General features: G+C 43.2%; 1 long non-coding RNA gene across 1 annotated transcript; it reads right to left on the reverse strand.

The window, feature by feature from the left end:
- Positions 1 to 16,202: 16,202 nt before the first annotated feature.
- LOC139435670 (uncharacterized) lies at positions 16,203 to 20,544 on the reverse strand. Its single transcript, XR_011644880.1, has 3 exons — positions 20,502 to 20,544; positions 19,464 to 19,608; positions 16,203 to 16,292 (listed from the first exon to the last, which is right to left on the reverse strand). It is a non-coding gene; the product is annotated as an uncharacterized lncRNA (long non-coding RNA).
- Between the last annotated feature and the right edge of the window lie 6,635 nt (positions 20,545 to 27,179).

Below are 27,179 nucleotides of genomic sequence, written 5' to 3' on the forward strand. Positions count from 1 at the left end.
AGACAGCAAATGCTGTGGCAAAGGCACTACTGAGGGAAATAATTCCTAGATGGGGGACTACCAGACAAATTTCTAGTGACAACGGTTCACATTTTGCTAATGAGGCCATTACGCAGATAGGAGAATACATGGGCATGGACATCAGGAAGCATTGTGCTTATCATCCACAGAGTGGGGGTGGGGTGGAAAGAGAGAACGGCACAATCAAAACAAACTAGCAAAATGCTGTGCAGACACAGGTCTGTCATGGACACAAGCTCTGCCCATTGTGCTGATGTACATGAGGGAATGCTGAAAAGAACACGGAGTCAACTCAGCCCATTTGAAATCCTTTTTGGGGCTCCTCCACAGATTGGACTCAAGGCTCCAGGATGTCCTCTTCCCTCCAACAACTTTGTGTGAGGATTCTATGTTGTCATATTGTGTTAACCTATCATCCACTTTAGCAGACATCCGACGTCAGGTAGCCGCAGCCTTGCCTACTCCTGCCACTGGTCCGCTTCACCGCCTTCAACCCGGCGACTTCGTGCTGATCAAGGATTTCCTGGAGAAAGAGCTGGAAATCCAATCGTTGGCAAGGTCCCTACCAGGTGCTTCTCGTCACCCAGACAGCGGTCAAGGTCGCCGAGAGAGCTACATGGGTCCACGCCAGCCACTGCAAGGTCGTAGTCACAGGAAAGGAGAGAACGGTAGAAGGAGACGACAACAAGTGACGTGTCCAAGTCACCAACAGAGATGACAACAAGTGACATGTCCGAGTCACCAACAGATGACAACAAGTGACATGTCCAAGTCAACCAATAGAAACAGATGACAACAAGTGAACGTGTCCGAGTCACCAACAGATGACAACAAGTGACATATCCAAGTCACCAATAGAAACAGATTGACAACAAGTGACGTGTCCGAGTCACCAACAGATGACAACAAGTGACGTGTCCTAGTCACCACCAGCACCACACTTGCACTACATACACCAAAACACACTACACACAAGGTGTCACGAGCGAGTGCCCAGCTGAGCGGTTTCATATGCTCTCTGGTTCCTCGTTTGTGTTATCAGTGTGCGGAGTCTGACTGTCCGTGTCACGAAATCGACCGAGAGAATACACTCACACACACCATGGAACATTTCCCCCTCGTGATGAGGGCTCGCCTGGAGAGACGGACAACGCAACCGTGAGCAATGTGAATACTACTGGAGAGCCTGGACAATCATAGAATGGTTCCTCTGCATACTTGCCATAATAGTTGTGTTAGGACTAGTCCTATATTTTATGTATCCAGGGTCAGCACACAGCATGTCAGCCAAAATCGAGGTATCTAAGAGGTACATGGGGAAAGGAGGGCGAACCATAGAAATCATAGACCCTAAGAAACTGGGGGGTGGCAGACGCCTACATTTGCTATGTCGAGAGTGACAGTCACACCGCCACTCATTGCTGGGGGGGCTGGACTTTTGTTTTATGGACCACCGCGCACACCGATTGGGGTTTATACCTTATGGGACGACAAAACAAACATCAAAGGGAGATTGGTCTATCTCCAAGGTCAATTCATCGAGCCCCGTTATCCTGTTGCAACTACAGGCTGCCCAGATATCAGACAAGGGTTTATTTGTTGTCTGTATGTATGTATCTGGCGCCGACCCGTGTGGCACATTTTACCTAGACATCGCGCCCCAAAACTCAGACCCCGGAAAAGCGGTAAGCAACCTTTGACGCCACTGTTGACATCCATAGGTACATCTACATTTAATCTATACATAGGCGATAACGACCATAGCAACATTGATGTGGGTCAGACCAGTAATGGGATCACCGGTAACGTCTGGTGGCACACTTGAGATCATTCTTGCAGGCCGCAGGACAAAATGGGTCATGTTATGCATGCACTCTTTCCCCCAGGACTCATCAATGTCCGTGCCAGTTCGTCCGCGCTCTCTGACCCAGGTTGAACACCTCTGTGCGTTTATGGCTCTGACAAGGCCCATCAAGGGTGAAGACAGCGTAACCGAGTGGCGTTATGCTAGGCAGCTTCCCCCACCATGCAGTAATCGGTCTAACTCCTCTTTGCGTTGCATCCACGCTTGACACCACATACGCAAAGTACCAACCCGTCAGCCATGTGCACCCCAGTCATTTGAGAGGGATGAAACACAGCCTATGCATCCAGAGAGTTTACCACAAAACGTGTCTTACACCACCTTATTTTTTCCTAGGCACTACTACTGGTTGTACCCGTATCCTACGGAACACGTGCAGTTACGGTGCTTACAAAATCTCGTATTGTCACATATCCGGTTGCCCCTGAAAGAATCCTTTCTAACGTAGCATTCCCTGATGTTAAACATATTTCCCTCCAACTGGCGTGGCCCAGTGATGCTGGGTTTAGCACGCCAGAAGATTACGTTTGGTTGTGCGGCCACAAGCTCTATCAAGTTCTGGCTCCCCTCTGGATAGGTACATGCACTCTAGTGGATTTGAATCCAGCAGTCACTGTACTCACGTCCTTAATGCACACGACACATCATTACCCAGAGTTCCAACACCCCGACCACCACAAGGTAAAAAGAGATATGACGTCCGCTGGAGCTAAGTTCATGGGTGGCCTGTTCCCATGGTGGGGTACAGTAAACAATGCCCATAAAATAGATACCTTACACGTCCGGCTAGAGAATCTAACTTACGAGACGACGCAAGGCTTCCAGGCATTGCCCCCATTCATAATAGCCTCTAGGAACATGCTCATGCAGCACCAATTTGCTCTTGACCTTTTGTTTGCCTCAAAGGGTGGCCTGTGTCATGTGATCGGTGACTCCTGTTGCACTTACATTCCCGACGCCACCAAGAACATCACTGACACCGTGCTGCATCTTAACAACCTGTTAGCTGACATGAAAGCTGATGACATATCCACGCAGGTGGCTGGGACTGGTGGTCCTGGCTTACATCAGGCGGGTGGGAAGCATGGCTGGCTAGGATAGTTACACCCCAGGCGATCATTTTTTGGCCTATTAATCAGTTGTACCTGTTTGATTATCCCAATACTGAAGAAGTGCGTTTCCAGCATGGTATCCTCAGCTTCGTTCAGTATACTACTATTCCATTACACGACAATCCTTTGCGCCACAGTGAGATAGACCAGCTAGAATCAGAAGAGTCTGATTCCCGATTTATCAATATAATCATGTGTGTATCTCCTCTCTTATGCTTACATTATATTGGAGTCTGTCCTCCACAAACACAGCCAGTTTTCTATGATATATTTGTGATGTGTTACTTAAACCAGCGATGGAGTGTATTCATTGATGTGTTATATCAGTCTATCCTGTCATTTGTTTTTTTTATTGATCAAGTATGATCAACAGGGGAGAATGTAGTGGACATTTTTATTATATCATTCTTATTATATCCTTCATATGCTTAAACCAAATGCTTCTTATTTCCTCTTGTTGTGTTTTATTCTTCTATTATATTCTCTTATGGGTTTATTCCCAGGCGCTGCAAGGCCACAGCTGTTTTGGCCGACTGGGAGACTCACACAGTCACACCAGCTCAAGGCCAGAAGGTGTCTCATAACAATCTCGCCGTGTGAATACAAGAGTTATAACATTCCCACTCTTTTCATATATAATCTCTGCTTTTTCATTGTTCTGCTCACTCTCGGGCAGACTTTCTTACACTCTGTTCGACATGTGACATTATATTATTGTATCGTGTATTTGAAGCTTCAAATAAATAACCAAAAGACAGCTTTTCTCGATTCACCATTTATTTGTTTTGATCACTTTGACTTGTACTCTCCAGCCGTGTTTGGGTCCTAGATTTCCATAACAGCACACACACACACGCACGCACGCACGCACGCACGCACGCACGCACGCACGCACACACACACACACACACACACACACACACACACACACCACACACACACACATACAGTCACACACACACACACACACACACACACACACACACACACACACACACTTACACACATACACACACATAGACACATTTCCTTACATGGGAGGTTACAATAGTGTCATATGCTAATAACTTTATTTCCTACTGTGTGTTTCAGCTGGGATGTCAGGATTTGGTGCTGCCCATTACCACCAGCTCCAGGCCCCACAGCGAGCAAGTACAAGTACTGGTATGATGCCCTACTCTTTCACTACACTAACGTTTTGAGAGACAGGGACACAGAACTTACAGTTTTTCTCAATCGCTAAACCCACAATTTAGAATCAAAATTCCTTTCATCAAACCAACAGCACAGCCATCGAAACAGAAAACCATTTCTCTACAACAGTATACCATGTATCATTGATATCACACAAAATGCAGATGCTAAGCAGTGTTTTGCAAAACAGATCACACAATTCTCTGACTGAAGTTACAATTCTCTACACAAACATCAAAAATCTTTTGTGTAACTCATGTCTACAAAACAAAATAATCTTCTCACAGTGGATAACACTTACTCCTCATAAACGTAGACCATAGCTACACTAATTGACACTTGATGTGCAAAATATTAACACTTGTTATCAGTCAATCACCCCATTGAAAAAGGTAACCGCATGGAATGTACTGTATACCTTACAGTAATGATGTTACTGTTAGCTGATATCAATGACTTTCCTATAGTAATTGTATTTAGTGAGAATCCTATAAAAGACCTCCCTCACTTCAGTAAGATGTTTGTGTGAACAAAATGGCTGATCGAGTAGGTAGAGGAGCTCTGAGAGGAAGAAGGAACCCTGTTGTTCAGCGAGGAAGAGGGAGGGCTGATGTTCAGAGAGGAAGAGGGAACCCTGTTGTTCATAGAGGAAGAGGGAACCCTGTTGTTCAGAGAGGAAGAGGGAACCCTGATGTTCAGAGAGGAAGAGGGAGGGCTGATGTTCACAGAGGAAGAGGGAACCCTGATGTTCACAGAGGAAGAGGGAGGGCTGATGTTCACAGAGGAAGAGGGAACCCTGATGTTCACAGAGGAAGAGGGAACCCTGATGTTCACAGAGGAAGAGGGAGGGCTGTACGTATGCGTGGTGGAAGAGTTGAATGGGGACCAATGCGAACAGTAGTTTCGGACAACACCCGTGCAACTATTGTGGACCACGTCATAAACCATGGCATGTCCCTCAGTGAGGCTGGCTAAAGGGTTCAGCCCAATATACGGAGATCAACAGTGGCATCCATTATTAGGATCTTCAGGCACGAAAATAGGTAAGCTACTGTAACCCTTTTTTACAGCACTTCATGCATTTCTATTTTTATATAGGTTTCGATCACTGTTTTTATATTACAGTACATAACATTCTCAAATATTTATTGATAGAACTGAAAGAGCACCCCGCTCTGGTGGCAGAGGAAAGGCCTTTACTCCAGAACAAGAGTCTGCCATTGTTGATATGGTTGTGGCCAACAATGAAATCCGCTTAAGGGAGATTCAGGCCAGAATAATTGCAGACCAGGATGTCTTCAGTAACATTCCATCTATCAGTGTTGCAACCATTGACCGGGTGTTAAAGAGGCACCACCTCAGAATGAAACAAATCTATAAGGTTCCTTTTGAAAGCAACTCTGACCGTGTGAAGGAGTTAAGGCACCGGTATGTACAGGTAAGGACCTCAATCACAGTGATGGCTTGCCTATATTTTTAGTATGTCGGACCGCTTACAGTAATGTAAAACGGTCCTCTGTTTGTTTCAGTTTCTTTAGCGAATGATGGAGCAGGAAGGCAATGCATTACCACATGTTTTTGTATATGTGGATGAAGCAGGCTTCAACCTCTCCAAAGTGAGGAGACGTGGCAGGAACCTTATTGGGCAAAGAGCAACAGTCTTTGTTCCAGGCCAAAGGGGAGGAAACATAACATTGTGTGCGGCTATCTCGACACAAGGCGTCCTTGCTCACATCCCTCTAATGGGAGCATATAACACGCAACGTATCCTTGCCTTCCTGGATGTCCTGTATGACCGACTTGTGCCACCAGAAGAGAGGGATCAAGTGAGGTCGGTTCACGTGGTCATATGGGACAATGTGGCATTCCACCACTCTCGTGACATGAGGGCATGGTTTGAGGCTCATCCACACATGGCCATGGAGTTCCTCCCTCCATACTCCCCATTTCTAAACCCCATTGAGGAGTTCTTCTCTGCCTGGAGATGGAAGGTTTATGACCATCATCCTCATGACAGAATGCCCCTTTTGGACGCAATGAATGCTGGCTGTCGGGACATCTCTGCGGAATCCTGTCAAGGGTGGTGTCGACACGCAAGGAGATATTTCCCACGCTGCCTTGCAAGGGAAGACATACGCTGTGACGTAGATGAGGCTATGTGGCCAGACAGAGGCCAAAGACCAGATCAGTACAGCTATAGATCTCATTCTCTGCTTTACTGCTGATTTACATCATTTACCCATGTTATTTCTTTTCCAGTGTATTGCTATTCATCTTTTGTTTCTGTTACGGTGCTCTTCTGAAAATGAGACAATAAAAACAATGACATAGTTACAGTAACATACTGTTTTTCCTATATGTAAGTTTGTTTCTCCCAACTTGTCAGTTTTCCGTTCAGTTTCCAATATCGATAGCTTGAGGTTTGTGTATTGATGATTGTAGTCAGTATTTAGTGTGCCACTTAGTAATGAATGTTCAAATAGTCTTCTAATGAGCTGACAAATGTTTGTTTTTGGAGAAGGTATCTGGTTTTGGAAGGGGTATTTTTAGTTTTGAGTGCCTTAGAGCACTTTGCAAGAAATGTATATTGTTATGGTAGAATGTGTTATTATGGTGACCGGAGTTTCAGTTATGAAAACACATTTGTCTCATTAGAGGACAATTTGTTCTGTTTCGATCGACTTATTCTTTTTTGTGACCAGTATTTTCAGTTTTGGTCATGTAAGTGCATTTTGCAAAAGATATTCAGAGTTATGGCAAGTGTGTTTCTGTTTCGATGGCTGTGCTGTTGGTTTGATGAAAGGAATTTTGATTCTAAATAGTGGGTTTAGCGATTGAGAAAAACTGTAATGAATACTATTTGACATATGTATGACTTACAATTCAGATTTTGTGTTCAGACATCCTGTGGTAGTTGACAACAATATGCTGGAACATCAGGTTATGTTGCTACTCCCAAAGTATAGTGAAATATAACTAATAATTTTGTTTCTACAGGGATATTGGGAATGGGATACGGCTCGGTGCAGTACACCCCCCTTGGACCCCCACAACGTGCACAAAATGGTATGCCATTGTATTCCTCACTAATGAACCCAATTTACTACTAAAATGTAAAGTAATATCTTTGTAGACAAATCAAATCACACTAGTTGTGTTTTTTGTGTAAATGTTACAGCATTTGTTTTTCCCTCCTCTGGACTTCTTTAGAGGAAACTGCCACCAGTTTGATCCCATGCAGTCAGTGCCTGATCATGGTTGCAATGGTAAGTGAACAAGACGATCATCTAACATGTGTAGACATTTTCTGATCTGTGTGTGTGTGTGTGTGTGTGTGTGTGTGTGAAAAGGTTACATCTCTATATTCTGATGATGATCATTACTCTCTTCTTTGTTCATCTGCCCTCTTTGATTGAATACTTTGTCAACAGTTTGAAAAAAATACAGGGGCACAGTTATACAATAATGCTAAATGCCAAGGATAACAAAAAGCCCTGAGGGCTTGTTTCCATTGTGGTCCTGTGTATTCAATTAATCTGTATGAGTTCTCTCTCCTGATAGGATACTGAAAATGCCTTTTCTGTTTACCAAAGTGCTGTAGGGAAGGGGAGACCCCCGTTACTGACTAAACACTTTATCACAATATATTCACACACACACACACACACACACACACACACACACACACACACACACACACACACACACACACACAATAACCTTTCAAAATGTGTGCAGTGATTAAGTCTCATGAATGTTTGCGTTTCACAGATGGAACCACAGATGAACGGCGATGACACCAGGCTGCTTTTGAAAGGCAAGTATATTAGACTTAGTGTAATTCCTCATGAGTCATTTGCAGGTTATTTTCAATTCTCACTTTACAATTTTCAATTATATTTTTCTTAAGACATTGCCATCCAGAAGATGACTTCAATGCTCGCTGAAGTACTTGTGGTGGTAAAGGACCTGTCCAGAGATGTGCAGTTCATCAAGAATGAGTTGGCAGAGGGCAACATGACCCCAGCTGGTAGTCAGGGACCAGGGTCAGCCACAACCCATATGTTCCCCATCCAGCTGCCGATCGCCAATGAAGATGACTTCAATGAGGCTGAATCATTGCTGGAGAATGAATCAGTCCGTCAAAAGATGGTAATTTGACAGACTGAACTGCATTCATTTATGAAATGTGGATAATATCAGTACGGTCAAAATGTGCTTAGTTATTGCCCTTTAGCTACTCAACCACAAATAATTCGAGTAACATTTATATCTAACATTTATATTGACATGACCAAAATTGGGACACCAGGGTTAAAGTGGTTAAACATAACGACTGGCATGAACTTGACTGAATACCATGGGCTGGAATATCAAGTGTATAAAAAACAAAGTTGGTCTCTGTGTATGAAATAAGAGTGCTGTTGTGCTGTTTCTAACGTATGTCCCACAGAACGTAGCTCAATACAACAGTTAAAGCAGTGGCCTATTTGTTTCTCTCAAAGGTTTTATTTGGAGGAGATAATCCGGCTGGAGAGTATCCACTGGAGTGTAATCCACTGAAGAGTATCCTCCGGAGTCTTAATCCACTGGAACGTAATCCACTGAAGCGTAATCCTGGAGCACAAGAAGAACATATTCAGGTGTAGCGAAAATAGTCACTATACTTTAAGAAGGCTGAGAAGGCTAAGAGTTTTACCACTGGGGTTTAACAACGATCTGGCGCTGACAGGTTGTGGAGCCTCCGCTGATATACCATCCGTAATGGCTGATGGGAAGCAGGTGTGTCGCAGAGGAGAGTGCTCAACTGTTTGCAGCTGGTGGAGATTTGAGCCGGGAGCCAGGAGTGACAGGCACCACGCCCACACAGACAGGGAAAGGGAAAACAAACACACAAGGAAGGTGGCTGGAGAATGCAACCACCACAGTACCCCCCCCTTAAGGGACGCCTCCAGGCAGTCTACCAGGTTTACCAGGTCTTCCAGGGTTATCCCGGTGGAAGTCCCGTATCAGAGATGCGCCCACGATGTCTCGCCGGGGAACCCAACACCTCTCCTCTAGACCATAGCCCTCCCAATCCACCAGATATTGGAATCCCCTTCCACGGCGACGAACGTCCAACAATCGCCTGACGGTGTACGTTGGATGATTATTGATGATGCGGGGGGGTGGGGGAACACTCACTGGAGGAGACAAAGGACTGCTGGCAACAGGTTTCAACAGAGATACATGACATGTTGGATGAACCTTCATGTGTGAGGGAAGTTTGAGTTTGACTGCAGATGGATTAATAATGGAGTCGATGATGAAAGGGCCGACATACCGTGGGATAAGTTTCTTTGACTCTGTCTTGAGTGGGAGATCTTTGGACGAAAGCCAAACACTCTGACCTGGTAAGTAGTTGGGGGCCTGGGTCCTGTGGCGGTCTCGGGTGTCCCTCCACACCTTACGACAGCGACGAAGGTGGGTCTGAATGGAGGGAACAGCAACTTCCTCTTCCTGGGCTGGAAACCGAGGTGGTTGGAAACCCATGGCACAATGAAAAGGTGCAATACCTGTGGCTGCACTTGGCAGGGAGTTGTGGGCATACTCGATCCATGGCAGATGTGGGACCCATGACGAAGGGTTCTTGAAAGCCACACAATGAAGGGCCGACCCCAGATCCTGGTTGGCCCGTTCTGTTTGCCCGTTCGTCTGAGGATGATAGCCAGATGACAGGCTCACTGATGCTCCCAGAGCCTGATAGAAGGCCTTCCAAACGTGGGAAATGAACTGGGGGCCCCGGTCAGAGACGATGTCGGTGGGGATCCCATGAAGTCGAACTACATGGTTGACCAGATGATATGCAGTCTCTCGGGCAGTGGGAAGTTTGGAAAGAGCCACAAAGTGTACCATCTTTGAGAATCTGTCCACAATAGTTAGGATGATGGTATTTCCTTGTGAAAGTGGAAGTCCAGTAACAAAATCCAATGCCACATGCGACCAAGGGTGACTAGGTACTGGCTGTGGGCGAAGCAGGCCAGCGGGAGGCTGGTGGGAGGACTTGGCGCGGGCACACACTGTACAGGCAGCAACAAAGGCCCTGGTGTCTTGAGCCATGGAAGGCCACCAGAAGTGTTGTTTGAGAACGAACAGTGTGCGATGGACACCGGGATGACATGAGAAACGAGAGGTGTGTGCCCACTGCAGGACCTTGGAGCGAACAGGGGTAGGCACAAAAAGACAATTAGCTGGGCAGTTAGCTGCGCAGCCTAGCCTGGGCTAGGCTGCGCTCGCTGGGCCTCCCTGACCAATGACTCAATCTCCAAGGTAACAGCCCCCACCACGCAGCCCCCACCACGCAGGAGGCAGGCAGGATAGTGTCTGGACTGGCAGCTGGTCCATCGGAAGCGAACTGGCGAGAGAGGGCGTCAGGCTTGAGGTTCCGTGACCCTGGACGGTAGGTGAGGGTGAATGAGAAGCGGCCGAAATACAGGGCCCATCGAGCCTGACGGGAGTTAAGGCGCTTGGCAGATTGGATGTACGCCAGGTTCTTGTGGTCCGTCCATACAATAAAAGGGAGTTCAGCTCCCTCCAGCCAGTGCCTCCACTCCTCTAGGGCAAGTGTGACAGCCAGCAGCTCTCTGTTACCCACGTCATAGTTCTTCTCAGCTGGGGTGAGGCGGCGAGAGAAAAATGCACAAGGATGCAATTTTTGGTCTCGTTCCGAGCGCTGGGAAAGAACTGCTCCTACCCCGGTGTTGGAGGCATCGGCCTCCACAACGAACTGGCGAGAGGAATCAGGGTGGATGAGCACAGGGGCAGTGGTGAAGAGTCTCTTTAGCTCTGAAAAGGCTGCATCGCACTCTGGGGTCCAGGAAAAGCCAGTTGTGGGGGAAGTGAGTCTGGTTAAAGGACCCGCCACTCTGCTGTAGTCCCTGATGAAGCGCCGATAGAAATTGGTGAAACCAAGAAACTGTTGAAGCAGTTTGACTGAGGTTGGTTTGGGCCACCCCACCACCGCTTGGATCTTCTCAGGGTCGGACCTAAGCTTTCCTTCCTCAACGATGTAGCCCAGGAATGAGACTGTGTTGACATGGAATTCACATTTCTCCACCTTTACAAAGAGTCTGTTCTCCCGGAGTCTCTGCAGCACCTGCCTGACATGGATAATGTGCTCCTCCTTGTTACGAGAGAATATGAGGATGTCATCCAGGTAGACAAAGACTGATCGGTTGAGGAGGTCACGGAGCACATCGTTCACCATTGACTGAAAGACTGCAGGGGCATTCGTCAGTCCAAAAGGCATCACCAGATACTCGAAGTGACCGAGTGGTGTGTTAAAGGCCGTCTTCCACTCTTCCCCTTCTCGGATTCTGACGAGGTGGTAGGCATTGCGGAGGTCCAGTTTGGAAAAAATGGTGGCTTCCTGGAGGGGTTCAAAGGCGGAGTTAATGAGGGGTAGTGGGTATTTGTTTTTTACAGTAATGGCATTGAGACCCCTGTAATCAATGCAGGGCCGCAGTGAGCGGTCCTTCTTGGAGACGAAGAAAAACCCAGCACCGACCGGGGAGGAGGATGGCCGAATGACACCAGCAGCCAGGGAGTCATGGATGTAATTTTCCATGGATTTTCTCTCAGGGCGAGATAGGTTGAACAGACGTGAGGAAGGCAGAGGGGCCCCGGGAAGGAGGTCAATGGGACAGTCGTAGGGTCGATGAGGAGGAAGAGAAAGAGCTCGCTGTTTACTGAACACCTCTCCTAGGTTATGATATTCAGTGGGAACAGATGACAGGTCAGGCGGCTCGATCTTGAGTGGTGGAGAGGCGGCCTCTGCTGGCGGTAGGGCAGACTGCAGGCATGAGGATAAGCAAAAAGAACTCCAACTAATGATCTTGCCAGTTACCCAATCAATCTGGGGGTTGTGAGTTCTTAACCAGGGATGGCCCAACACTATGGGGGCCTGAGGTGAGGAAATTAGGTGAAACTGAATAAACTCACGATGGTTTCCAGACAGAATGAGGTTTACTGGCTTGGTGCGGTGAGTGACTTGGGCCAGGAATTTTCCATTTAGAGCATTAGCACTAAGAGGTGAATCTAACACTTCGCAGGAAATCCCTGCCTGAGCTGCAATGTCAATGTCCAAAAAATTCTCATCCGCCCCCGAGTCCACTAAGGCGAGCAGGGGTAGGGACTGTTGGTTGCAGCAAAGCATGGCTTCTAGCTGCGTTCTGGGTCGGGGGTTGAGAGAGGAGGAAGGGCTCGCCAGAATCCCCACAGCTACTGACGAGCCTGACCTTTTGGCAGACTAGGACAGGAGGAAACGAGATGACTGGTTTGGCTGCAATAAACACATTCCCCAGCATGGATCCTTCTAGCACGCTCAGATGGTGAGAGGCGGGCCCTTCCCACTTGCATGGGCTCATCTCCATGGGATGAGGCTGAGTAAGGAGTCGGGAAAGATCGGGGAATAGGGGTAGTGGCGGTTCCAATTTGGGGATCAAGTGAGAAGTCGCTGGGATTGGAGTGACGGCTAGTCCTATCCCTACGTCTCTCTCTGAGGCGATTATCAATCTTAATGGCTGTGGCTATTAAATTATCCAAGCTACCTGGATCATCCCTAGCCGCTAGCTCGTCTTTAATTGTTTCGTTCAGCCCCTGAAGAAAAGCATCCTGTAGTGACTCGTTATTCCAGCGTGAGTCGGAAGCCACTGTTCTAAACTCCACTGAAAATTCGGCTACACTACGGGAGCCCTGCCGGAGAGAAAGAAGGCGCCTAGCAGCATCCCTCCCCGTACCGGGTGATCAAAAACTTTTTTCATTTCGGAAATGAAAGTATCATATGACCAGCAAATGTGTGGCTGGCTCTCCTTAACAGCTGTAGCCCAATCTAAAGCCCTCCCCCTTAACAGGCTCATTACATATGCTACCCTAGCCCCATCTGTGTGATAAGTACTAGGCTGCTGCTCAAAAACTAACGTACACTGGAACAAAAAGGCTCTACAATTACCCACATCTCGTTCAGGTGTGGGAATGACAGCCTCTCGTAGCTGATGGAGGAGTGCGGCAGGAGGGGGGGGAGGGGCTGTCGGCTGTGCAGCGTGCTGCGGAGGAAAAGCCTGTGAAGTGAGCAGTTCTACCTGCGTGCCGATTCTTTGCACATTAACGGAGAGGTTCCGTAGAGTCTCCAATGCCTCACGGAGAACTGTATCATGATGCCCCACGAGAGCGCCTTGACTGGCCAGGGCTTGGCAGAGTTCGTCCGTAGTTTTGGCCTGGTAGCCGGTGTCCGCTGGGTCCATACTGGCCAGATCGTTCTGTTACGGTTATCTGAGAGAACCCAAACGCAGGACACGGCAGTGTGTTACAAAGGTTTTATTTGGAGGAGATAATCCGGCTGGAGAGTATCCACTGGAGCGTAATCCACTGAAGAGTATCCTCCGGAGTCTTAATCCACTGGAACGTAATCCACTGGAACGTAATCCACTGAAGCGTAATCCTGGAGCACAAGAAGAACAGGTAAGAATATATTCAGGTGTAGCGAAAATAGTCACTATACTTTAAGAAGGCTGAGAAGGCTAAGAGTTTTACCACTGGGGTTTAACAACGATCTGGCGCTGACAGGTTGTGGAGCCTCCGCTGATATACCATCCGTAATGGCTGATGGGAATCAGGTGTGTCGCAGAGGAGAGTGCTCAACTGTTTGCAGCTGGTGGAGATTTGAGCCAGGAGCCAGGAGTGACAGGCACCACGCCCACACAGACAGGGAAAGGGAAAACAAACACACAAGGAAGGTGGCTGGAGAATGCAACCACCACAAAGACAAGCGTTGCAGCAGCAAGAAGCCATTCAAGGAAATGGCAACCCTTAGCAAAAAAATCTATAGAATACTATAGAAAAATCTATGGACAAATTCTATAGAACATTTCTGTAGAATACTACAGGATTTTTGCGGATATACTATAGAAATTGCCTACGTGTTTTACTATAGATTCTGGGAAATAATCTATAGAAAAATCTATGGACAAATTCTATAGAACATTTCTGTAGAATACTACAGGATTTTTGCGGATATACTATAGAAATTGCCTACGTGTTTTACTATAGATTCTGGGAAATAATCTATAGAAAAATCTATGGACAAATTCTATAGAACATTTCTGTAGAATACTACAGGATTTTTGCGGATATACTATAGAAATTGCCTACGTGTTTTACTATAGATTCTGGGAAATAATCTATAGAATACTATAGTATAGAAAATATACACTGTAGATGGTTTTTTTGTAGAAAATAGTCTATAGAATCCTATAGAAAACCCCATGGATGCTTTCTATAGAACTGTTCTGGAGAATACCATAGAATTTGTGACCTATATTCCATAGAATCTATTGATGTTTCTATAGAATATCTGTAGAATATACTGCAGAATATTGGCAAATATTCTATAGAATGTACCTATGGATTTTACTATAGATTCTGCAAAATAATCTATAGAACATTGCTATTGTTTTCTATAAAATGGTTCTGCAGAATTTATAACATTAATTTACGGGAATTGTCCTTAAATATTTTACAGGTTTTACAGATGTATCTGCTCTTTTTACAGTCAATAACGTTTAATAAAAGTACAGCACTAAAACTTCTATGGGCAAAAAAACCGGAAAAAACGGTCAAATGACTGGCAGCAGGCTGCCAAACAAAAACCATAAAATTAAAGTAAAAATACTTTAACTGAAATAAAGTGCAAAAGCAATTAGTATACAGAAATTGTCCTTAAATATTTTAGAGGAAACTTTCCTCTCTTTTCAAAATCCATTGTCTTAAAATGTTACATTAAAATACCTTAAATAAAGTTCTGATGAGAAAAACAGTTTTTTACATTTTCTTTTATTAGATTTGTATGATCAAACACTAAAATAAATACAGAACCTAAAGAGCTAGAATACTGTTATTTTACAGCTTTTTTCTAACATATTCCAATCAAACAGGTTCAACAAAATGACATCACAAAATGTTCTGTAGGAAACAATTACTCTGAAAACTTAAAAATATTTGTAGAATTATAGTACAACTAATGAATACAGCATTTAATATTTAAACATCATACTTATAAACAGTAGAAACAAAAAGTAAGTTGAATTTTTTAAGATTACTTTGAAACATTCAACTGAAAATAACAGAAATGGCAAAATGGCGACATATGTTCACATTGTCAATGTGAAGGAGCAGTGTGCAGGATTTAGTACGTCTAACAATGGGGATGTAGGTTCCAACCAATGGATAACTTGTTCACTCACCCTCCTATCCCAAGTTTGTAGGATAATGTATATTGGCTGCAAAAAACTTGAGGCCCAATCATGTTTCCTCTGTCCATTCTGTGCTACTGTAGACGTGGCAGTGCAACCTAGAGGACAAAAAGATCAGAATTAGAAACGGGTTTATTGCCAGGTATGTTCACACGTATGAGGAGGTGTCGTACATACAAATAAAAAAATGTAAAAACTACACAGATAGCGAACTATATTAAAAAATAGAATGCAATAAATTATAGAATATAAAATATTGGCAGTAAGCAATATTTAAACATTGCATTATTTACCATCCTGTGATCTCCATGCAGAGTCTGCGTTGTGGCTGAGGTAAAGTGTCAGTGGGGGGGGCGGGCCTTGTTGAGGTGCCGAGAGGTTCTGGTCCTGATGGAGAGAGGTTTTGGTCCTGATGGAGAGAGGTTTTGGTCCTGATGGAGAGAGGTTCTGGTCCTGATGGAGAGAGGTTCTGGTCCTGATGGAGAGAGGTTCTGGTCCTGATGGAGAGAGGTTCTGGTCCTGATGGAGAGAGGTGTTGGTCCTGATGGAGAGAGGTTCTGGTCCTGATGGAGAGAGGTTCTGGTCCTGATGGAGAGAGGTTCTGGTCCTGATGGAGAGAGGTTCTGGTCCTGATGGAGAGAGGTTTTGGTCCTGATGGAGAGAGGTTTTGGTCCTGATGGAGAGAGGTTCTGGTCCTGATGGAGAGAGGTGTTGGTCCTGATGGTGCGCAGCCTCCAGCCAGAGGGTTGTGTTGAAGGCAGAGCTGAAGTCCACAAACAGGATCCTGGCATAGGTTCCTGCTGTGTCCAGGTGCTGGAGGAGGAAGTGAAGTGATAACTATTAGTAAACCATAATGATGGATGTTATTATCAGGGCATTGATTATTTCATAAGTTTAGAAGGGGGGAACATAGTCTAACAACAGTTAGCTTTTGTTAATTTTACCTCGAGACAAACTTGTGAGACTTGTTTCTGAAATCCCTTTCTCTTAAAGTGAATAAATAAAAAATAAAACAATGGAGGTGACCCTAAAACTAACCACTGGATTTCTTGTCTAACATGACCTAGTCCATAAGTGAGGTAAGGGTGGGAACAATCAAACACACCCTCCCAGGCACTACGTGTTAGCGAAGTACAACTGGGATTTCGAAGAGGAAGATATGCTTGCTCAATTCTTAATAATAAAGAAAAACCAACAAATTGAGCACTTGAGTTTTCATTAGCAGCGCCTAGCTACAGCTGTGGAGCTTCGGTCAATACCACTAATGCCCCTTTCACACCAGCGCCTATTCAGCTCCGGCTCGGAGCTAGAGCCTGAAAAGCGCCGGGTTTTCCTGTTCAAACCGCAGCGGCGCCGGCTCTTAGCTCCGGAATCCGCTTCATTTCCAGCTCCAAAAAATTGTCGGTCCAGAGTAGGGCTGCAACAAACGACTAATTTGATCATCGATTAATCTATCGATAATAATAGTCGATTAATCGTTTCATTAATCGACTATTCGGACTATTACTGTATGCCTTGCACAATTTCTCAAACGCTCTTATTTAGCCATCAACTTTTAGATTTAGCTTGAGGTTGTTTTAGGCATGTGGAAACTAACAATGAAGACAATAAAGATGAATACTTGATTCCAAAATAAATATATTATTGAAATAACTTAAATTGTGAACAAAACTAACATTGCTTTTTATTCAAATTAAATAAATAATATTTCACATCAAAAGAAACAACAGTGTTTTAACAAATCGTATTAAATAATCTGATGACACAACTGTAAATATAAGAATAGCTGAAACTTTAACAAACTAAATAATAATATATAATATTTTTATAGCGCCTTTCAGGAAACCCAAGGTCGCTTTACAAGTCGGGTAGGGGGGGGGAGTAGGGAAAAAAAGGCAGACAGGTTAAGGGGGTGGGGGGGGAAGTAGCGGACAAATAAACCTATTAAACTAACTATACAGTGGGGAAAGCCTTGGTAAAAAGGGGCGTTTTGAGGGCTTTTTTGAAAATGTCCAGGGTTGGGGCGCTGCGGATTTCGGGGGGGAGAGAGTTCCAGAGGGTGGGGGATGCCACACTGAAGGCTCTGTCACCAAAAGTCCGCAAATAACTCTGTTACCTCTAATCATTATGTTTGTATAATGTAGTTAGCTCCGTGTGTTGCTGCTAGCATACATAACACCTGACGTGGACACGTTACTGTGGACGGGGCTACAGAGCTACTAGAAAGACAGTTGAACCCGGTGCATTCCTCCGTCTGGATGTGGAGCACTTTTGCTAAATGTTTAGACAAATAGCTCGTGTTACCACCCTTACATGCTAAACTCTTATTCCACTTTTGGTAACGAGCATTCTCCACATCGAGGTCGGGTAAAGTTTAACCACCTCGGAGCGCGTTCTCTCCGCCATCTCCCACGTGTGTGTGTTGCTGCATGTTGCAGCTGCCCGTGTGTAAACTGCCCCGCCCCCTCGCAAGCAGGCGGGGGAGAGAAAGATCGAAAATACATCATAGACGCATTTGTTTGTCTTTTTGCATATTAGAAACGAGTTGGCGACACTAAGACTGCGATATAATGTCTTTGTAGCAATAATACATGACATATCTTTTTTAAATGTCTCCAGTACCGATACAAAGACCAATAAAGTTAGAGCTTAACGGGGTGTAAAACACACGTGATGACGTCACCAACGAATCGACGACTGAATTAGTTGGCAACTAATTTGGTAATCGATTTTAATCGATTAAGTCGATTAGTTGTTGCACCCCTAGTCCAGAGGCAAGAGCTTTGGAGCTAAGAGGCGACGTCGCTTACGTCTCTCTTACGTCGAGGCGTGCAGGAAACTAAACCCAACTCCCCTGAACATGGGTCGACTATCATGCCTGCCTACAAGCAGTAGTGCCTATAAACACACTTTATAAAGTCAGGCAACACTAACCAGACTTCGTGTGATTCTGTTTATTTGTACCTTACTTTGACCATCCGTTCGCTGTTATCGATCATTGTGGAGAGAGCAGACGTGTTGTTTTGTATTATTGCAGCTATCGGATGCAAGTAGTCAGTTTAGCTTCGGTTGCTATGCCAACATCACCCGTTTGATACCAGAGAAACTTTCATAACAGCGTTGTGATGCCAAACAGCGTCAATTCAGACTGACACACATTCACTTAGGCTAAGGGGAACTGGGGATATGCATCAGCTGCTTGTGTGAGTCGGACAGTGGATACTTTAGAGCGGCCGCTGCAGTGTGAGCTAACCGGGAGCTAACGGGAGAATAAACTCCTGTGGAAGAGCTGCACTGCAGCGGTCGGTAAATGCTGCAGAAACACATTAATAAACAATGAACCACGGCACTCTGGAGAAAAGTATAAGGTTGGAGAAGTCGTTATTCAATTTATTCTGGCTTCATGTGATTAAAAGCAACACGATCATCGACCCGACGCAGTTGTTGTTGTTGTGAGCTGCCGTTGGGGAGCAAATCAGCGATGTAAACGGTGACGTCATGACGCAGCAGGGGCAGCTCTGGAGCGCCAGTGGGCGGTGTGAACAGAGCGGGAGCTGAAAAGGGAAACCGGAGCTGAACCAGAAAAGCTCCCGCTCGGAGCTAGAAACTGAAAAGCGCTGGTGTGAAAGCTGCATAACAGTCTATTTCCTTAAAATGGTACATATCGATGAATCTATATTTTCATCTTCAGGTGATTAAATCTGCATAATGTCCCTGTACAATAAGATTCAAGCATTTTGTAATCCAGTGAGGAAATTCAAGACCAGTAAATATTGATTGATTAAACAACACTAAATAAAATGTTAGTGCTTTCTTCAAACTCAGACTCTCTGCTGCGGCTGTACCTCAAAGACAAAACAATTGTCTTATGATCTTTGTTGAACAAGGTCTGATTGTCCTGTACATGTACAATGTGGGGTATTTTTAAATACTTTACTAAACCACATTCAATACTATGTTAGACACAAGTTAGTTATTACTCACATATCAAAGTCTTTTCATCTCCAAGATGGAAGAATAGCTGGGTGCTGCCTGGAGAGACTGATGAGGGACACAGGCTGGCGTCAGCAGCTTTCCACACAAAGCCATCACATCTTCTCTTCCATAGTCCTCGCTGTCCACTGGTGCTCTGTCAAAAGAGTGAACATCACAGCCGTCATGTTAACCCTTTCTTACACAACACCATACAACCAACATGTGTCAAAAGTGACCCGAATTAGTTTTAATTGTAAATATCTTTGCAATAAATTACTTTAACCATTCAGGATTCCAGGTATTCCTCAATTAACCTGTTTTGGATCAACACCAATTTGTATTTTTCCCTTTCTTACTTTTTGAATAAAAATCATGTTTGTATCACTACACTTCTAAGGCACAACATGGGTCAAACATTACCCGTATTCTTTTTGCTATGTTATTTCATGCATGGCTGAGTGTTTCTTTACTATACATTTTCAAAAATAATTAATTTTAGCAGTGATTTGGACCAAGCATGTATGATGTAGTAATACAACAAGTATTTTAGTTCACACAGTGTGACATTAGCTAGTCATGTTAGCTTGTAATATATAGAGCAGAGCTAACTAGCAAGTTAGCCAAACGTTAGCGGTTAGCTGTTTATGCTATGCTAGCTGTTACTGAACATTAACAAACTAGATTCCGCTATAAGAAAGCTGTGAAACTTTACATTAAACTTGGCGACAACATTGTGACACCCCGCTGCATGTTTATGTGTAATTCTCCCGTGTTGGAGACGAGAGGGTGGGGGCAGCACTGCAATAAGCTGTAAACTAACGTTAGCAGCCACCTGTTAAGCCAGGTTTTCCGGGCGCAACATCTTGCAAGAAACAGCATGTCAGGGCTTCTTAACATTTAACAACCTATTAATGATGAATACCAACTTAACGGGAAGAAACTCAGCTAACTAGAAGAAGAAATGTAACCTTAAATAAAAAATAAAACATTCACAAACTAAGGATTATCTAAATACATATTTAACTCCATTACAGTTGCAGGACTCACCAGATCTCAAGTCTTCTGTTCTTTGTTGACGTCCCGATGCTCATATTTAAAAAACGATCCCGATATAAATCCATAAAATCCTGCAGCAGACATACAGACAGACAGCTGTAGCTTGCAGGAGGAGACCCACTCAAACTGTGTTTCAAATGTGAATGACAGGCGCGGACAGTTCTCATTGGCAGGTTTCTTCGATGACGTTTATATTAACCAATCAGGAGTGTTGTGGACTCATTCCAAACATGCCTGACTTGTCTGCCGTGTTTTGGCTGAATTCTATTTCAATTGCCGTAGCTCTGGCTGTCGGCCAGAATCCGAAAACCATACATTATACTGTAAAACTAAGGCTTATTACTGTGTATTGACCAATGGGAGAAAAAAGAACAGCAACATAAATAAAACAAGGATAACTGTGACTTGTTGAGTAAATAACAGTGTGTGTTTTAAACCTTGATCCTCCCTGCAGAAATGTCTCCACTTTCTATCATTTTAATTTGTTTTAATGATATTGTCAACTGTAGATGTTTACAATATAGTAAGTTAGGAATTTAATGAGAACATATTTATTTACTTTTGTTTCAACATTGGATATTTTGTGTTTGTGGTGGATTCAATCGAATATTGAGAAAATTATGTATGTAAAAAGGTTTTAATTACATTTTACGTTTTTTTTAGTTGACGCTTTTTTTTACAGTTTTATGATTACCTTAAAATTACAAAGAAAATCTTAAAGTCTTATAATAGTAATACACTTTTATATTACGAGTTACATATTTAATTACAGATAATACTTTTTATTTGACGTACATCTGCATTTATTTTCTGAAAGTGCAAAAATACTGTAAATATTATATAGTAAATTTACTGTAAAAAAAAGGAAATAAACGTTATTTGTGGTTATTGTCAAAATACTGAAAATAATGTTTTGGGTTGTTAATTTATAGTTAATATCTGCCATTTTACAGGATTTTGCAAGTTATTTAAAAAAACATGATACTTACTATAAACATTTACAGTTATTTCCTGTAAAATTACGATCTTTTTTTACAGTATATAATAGACTGCAAAACAGAGTAGAGTACTGCAGACTCCAATGAGTTGTTTATAACAGACTCACACTAACAATAGATATTGTTATATGTCACTTAGCTTTAATCTCCAGTTGTAACAGATAATTAGTTACATAACAAAAGTGATCAATGTATACATACAGATGCAGTCACAGAAATTCTGGAGCATTGACATCAGATTACAAGGACAGTGACATTCATTCAGTTTAGAGTTCCATTCCAATATGTTGTATGGTTGTATATGGTTATGTATAGGTTACATAATTTAATTGGGCACATAATCCAGTATACAGTTGTAAAGATTTCAAAGGGACCCATACAGCTTTTGCAAAGCAGCTCAGCTCCACAAAATGATGTAGATTACTATGATTTTCTCTATTCCAATTTAAAGACGAGTTTTATATAATTCTATAGAATTCTATAGAATGTAGTATAGGTTGCATCAGAGAGAAAATGTCATGCATGTTTTCTTTGAATGCTATAGATTTCTACACATTTCTATAGATTTCTATAGATTTCTACAGATATGTCATGAGTCGGTTCTGTCCTATAGAATTCTTTAGATTGTTATAGTTTTAATTATAGAAGTTTATAGAAAAGTACACATTTATAGTATTCTACAGAATGATCTAGAGATTTCTATAGTATTCTATAGAATTCTTTAGCATGTATTACAAATACGACTATGTTCTATAACATGCTATAGATTTCTACAAGATTCTATAGGATTCTATAGGATTTTATAGATTTTTTTGCTAAGGGTAGATCCACTCTGGTTTACCAAAAGGTTTTCAAAGAACCTGGTACAGCCATGCTTTGTGTCTCGCTGCCGCCTTGGTTAGACAACTAAGGTTTGCAAACGTATATGGCAGCAAACACCAAGTCGATCAGTTGTGAATATCATTCCCAGCAATACAGTGTGCGCTCCTCGGAGGCTGTGAGCCAAGGTGCCGCTGTAGTTCATGAATTGAAGTTGGCGGACAAACCCTTTCCCCGGCTGCGACAGACTTGCTAGCTTCACCAAATACACGTCTCCTCCTCTGACAGCCATTTGAAATGTAGACTCAAATATTTGACCTTGTGCAGGTTGTTAAGGTCACTACAGATTCCGTTTGCTAGCAGTTCGCTACCGCTACTAGTGTTTGCTAGCGCTGACAATCCAATCAAAGGACGTGAAAATGACGACGTCATCATACGCCTGCTCGATGGCCAGGCAATGCATTGTGGGGATAGTTGAGTTGTGAACTATGATAACGCAGAATTACTATTCTATAATAACTATTCTGCGTTATTGCTGCTGACGATACACAAACAAATGGGAAAGAAAACCAAACCCCCTCTGTGGTATAACTCATCAGCCCTTGAGCTGAGAAGCAGTGCATGTTTTTATAATGTTATCTGACTTCCACTTGTTTGTAGCATTGTGCTCAGCTCGAGGAACATATTCAGCAGACCTGGAAACACTCACTGTGGTGATGCTGCTCACATCTCTGGAGGAACACCAGCGTCTCCAGAGCGAACATGATTCCCATATCCGTGCGGAGACTGATATCCCCATACGTCTTGTTTAGATGTGCTGCCATGGGGAACATTTCATCTACACCGATGTTGGCACATACATAAATAACCATGGGAGCTTTTTGATTGACAGATCAGCAGAAGATAATTTATATGAAGTCAATCCTAGAAAGTCAATAAACATGATTCTGGATGTTCTAATGTACTGCAACTTTGTTATGAACGTATTTGGTATATCAAAACAAGGACATTCTTATGACGTGTTCCAATATGAATCAGAGCAGAACAGCAGACAGGCAGCAGCAGTTTCCTAGCTGAGGAAATGAAAGTGGTGCGGAGAGGGTTCCTCTGTAAACACTCCGACCCTCCCAGGCTCTCCTCTCTCACACACATCACATTGTTCCTCCTGACTGGCTGGAGACACACTGACGCGCTGTTTGAGTTGAGCTTGGGGAGATTGTTTCCCAAGTGCTATAGTACACCCGCTTTAGGAGAGGAAAACACCTCAAGTGATTCATTCGCTCTCTTTTAAATGTCATCACATTCTTACAAAGTGTTTGCATTTCACCAGACTGTTACAATGATTGTCCTGTTTAAAGTGGTAGACAATCTAAAAGACATTTGAAATGAAAGTATAAAAGCACATTCATCCACTATACTGTAAAATCTTTTAATTTAAAAGCTTTGTTAGATTTGGGGAAGCAACCTTTTTTGTTTTCTTAAAGGTGGGGTAGGTAATTTTGGAGAAACCAGTTTGAGTGCGGTAGAATTTGAAAATTCACATCCAGAAGAAATCTGCCACTTCCTTCCAGAGCCCCCCTCCAACACACAGGAACGCGCACATGACCAATGAGGGCACGAGATAAGTTTGTGCACAGATGGAAGGCTGACAGGCAGGTAGGCCATCCAGTTACTTTAGCCGGGCCGGCTCAGATGATTGGTCGTGCTTTTTACAGTACTACGGCTTCCACAGATTACATTTTTTTATGGATTTTTTGTCACTTCAGATATTCATTGCTATCGGGATAATAAGAGCATTCCATGGAATATAACAAAAAGTGTATCTCGAGCCGGTTTCTCAAACTTACCTACCCCACCTTTAATGGGAGGCTGCATAATGGAAAAAAAACATTACCCCAAAGAAATGTCAACAAAAGGTTTCTAAACAGTTTTGTGTAGAATTAGGTGTCCTCAATAATATACTAAAAGTCTATCAACATCTGTCCACTAGAAATGTGTAATTTTCAAGATAAATATATATATATATATATTTTAAATACCCTAATTCCTTCATAATATTTCGTGGACAAGTCATTGTGTCTAAATATATGTTTATAGGGCCTAGAAATCCATTGGACTGGCAATTACATAACTGTGAAATCCAATATTTTGGATGTGTGACTCTATTAAAACCCTCTCAAGCCCCCCCCCCGTTAAAAGCAAACTAAGTTACATAATATTTAATAAATACCCTTTATTTTAAGCTTCATGCTATCCTCAAAAACAGTTCAACACAAAAATACTAATTGTCACCATTTTCAAAAATTCTGAAAGTGTTGGTAGAGAATATTGGCAGTTGATAGTATTGCTTTCATTATCGAATAGTTGTGGAAAGCTCTGTGGATTAAATGTGGCTCAAACTAAATGTATCTTTGATTATACACACTTCCTCCACAGGAAGAGAATAAGAATGTATAGGAAATTAATATAAAGGAAGGGCCAGCATGCAGCTGGCTTAGTTTAAAGTTGTTATGCTAAGCTAACCATACTTTAGCTATAGATACATTTCAGACATGAGAGTGATATTTGTTGAACACATATCTAATTATAAGATAAGATAACTCTGTGAATAAGAATATTTCCAAGCCTAAGGTCCTCTGTCTTGTTTGCAACGTGCTAAAAGTGTTAGCCTGGAAGTTAGCAACAAGCTTGGCTCCAGATTAGATGGCTGGTTGCTAAAGGCTACATAGATAAATTGGGCAGACTGAGTTGAAGGCAGCTATCGTGGATTATTTTAGGATTGGTGCTTGGATGAAATGTGTGTAAATTACATCATAGATGCTTATAAACAAAACAAATTATTTATTTAATATCTAAACACTTTCTTACATTTTGTATTAACATTAACATTACAACATTAACAACATTGAAATATGTGTTTGCTGCTTACTAGAGTGTACATACAGTAAGACCCTGAACTAACCAAATAAAACAAAATAACGTTTTTCAGGACCAATGGCGGGATTTGGCCGTGGAGATTATTTTACATAGTATATGACGTTACGTTTTGAACCGTAACAGTATGTGTAAGAATTTAATTCCCATGGGGTTTTTATTGATTTACTATCCCTATCCTAGAAATAGTCTAGTGTGTGTGTTAGTGTGTGTAATGTGGGTGAACTCACCCTTTAAAATGGTCTGATCGCTCTCTGCTGGTCGTCTTGTCAGTCGTAATACCTTCATGTCCACATTAACATCATGTGACAGCAGTATACATATGACGGAGAGCAGAACCACAGCAGAGGATTTCCTTCTCTGCTGATCTCTACATCTCGTGCTCTGTGAAGCTTTGCAGTTGCCAGAACAACCAAGGCCTTTTCTCGTTTGAGAGACACTCACTGTGCTCACCACAGCGCTGTACAGGTGTTTCTCACACACACACACACACACACACACACACACACCACACACACACACACACACACACACACACACACACACCACACACACACACACACACACCACACACACACACACACCACACACACCACACACACACACACACACACACCACACACCACACACACACCACACACACACACACACCACACACACACACACACACACACACCACGAACACACACACATCGGAACTGAACTAACATCACGTACATAACATCCTAACTTACAGCAAATTACGTAACAATCACCTATTTGAACCCAATGCATGATATTTAACTGAACCTTTTAAGTAGTTTTATATCAATTTGTTACCCAATGTTTAAAACTGCAACAATTACGTTACTTAATTGTTGCCGTTTTATTGCATAGGGAAACATATACATTCATAGACAGTGTTACTTATACAACACAATGCATGCTAACAGTGATCTTTGACTTATTTTTAACATGACATGAATATTTCATTCTTAGATATTGCATCAATACCATAGATAGATCTATACTTGTACGACTCTACCCACAATGCCTTCAGCGTCATTGTTCTGCCTTGTGCATAGTACCATATCTCAACGTATGTCTCACAGTAAAGAAACACCTCGAGTGTGTCTCTGTGTTATATGTCAACAAATAAGTCATTTCATATTTCCCCCGGTGTTCCAAGTAGAAAGGTGTCCTTGTTGCTAAGCAACATTGTATCCTTCCTGTTCACATGTATTATATGTATTCAAGTTGAACCATGCCTTACTGTTTGGATGAAACCCTCTTAAGCCATCGTCACTGGAGGCTGTGATAGAGGTTGTGTTCCCTTATGAAGTCGATTCGGCTCACTCTTGAAAGCAGTATCTGGGCCTTTGACTTCCTGGATGTTTATCTCTAGCTCCTCACTAACAGGTTCTGCTGTTTGAATGCAGGACAGATGTGCTTATCAGACTCTCTGCTGATACGTGCCTGCTGTCAGAAGAAAAGAGTGTGATGAGAGCCGTAAGACTGAATGTTCAGTGGTTCAAACAAAAACATTGCCATGAAAATGCTGAAACCCTGTCGAGCTGCCGGAACATGCAGGCATGAGATGTGTCTGTGGTTCAGGCGGTACGTGTGGAGGATTAACAATGGTTGGTGTTGTGTGATTCCTCATGTGAATGCATCTTCCTCTTTACAACTGAGGCCAAGTGTGAGTATAATTTACTCCCTTAAAGGTCCCATGTCATGCTTTTCCGGTTCTGACCCGTCCCCTTGTGTTCTGAAGGTTGTTCTGCATGTAGACGGTCTGCAGAGTCACACACCCTCAAAGTGCACCCTGTAGCGAGTACACTCTAACACAGAAAAGACCTGTCTGTGCTGCCCCAGAACGCCTCGTTGGACATTTCTCTTTTTCAATGTTTTCTTCCTGGGCAAGTTGACGTCAATAAGT

Source organism: Pseudochaenichthys georgianus, chromosome 17 (genome assembly GCF_902827115.2).
Source record: "Pseudochaenichthys georgianus chromosome 17, fPseGeo1.2, whole genome shotgun sequence".
Lineage (NCBI taxonomy): Eukaryota > Metazoa > Chordata > Actinopteri > Perciformes > Channichthyidae > Pseudochaenichthys > Pseudochaenichthys georgianus.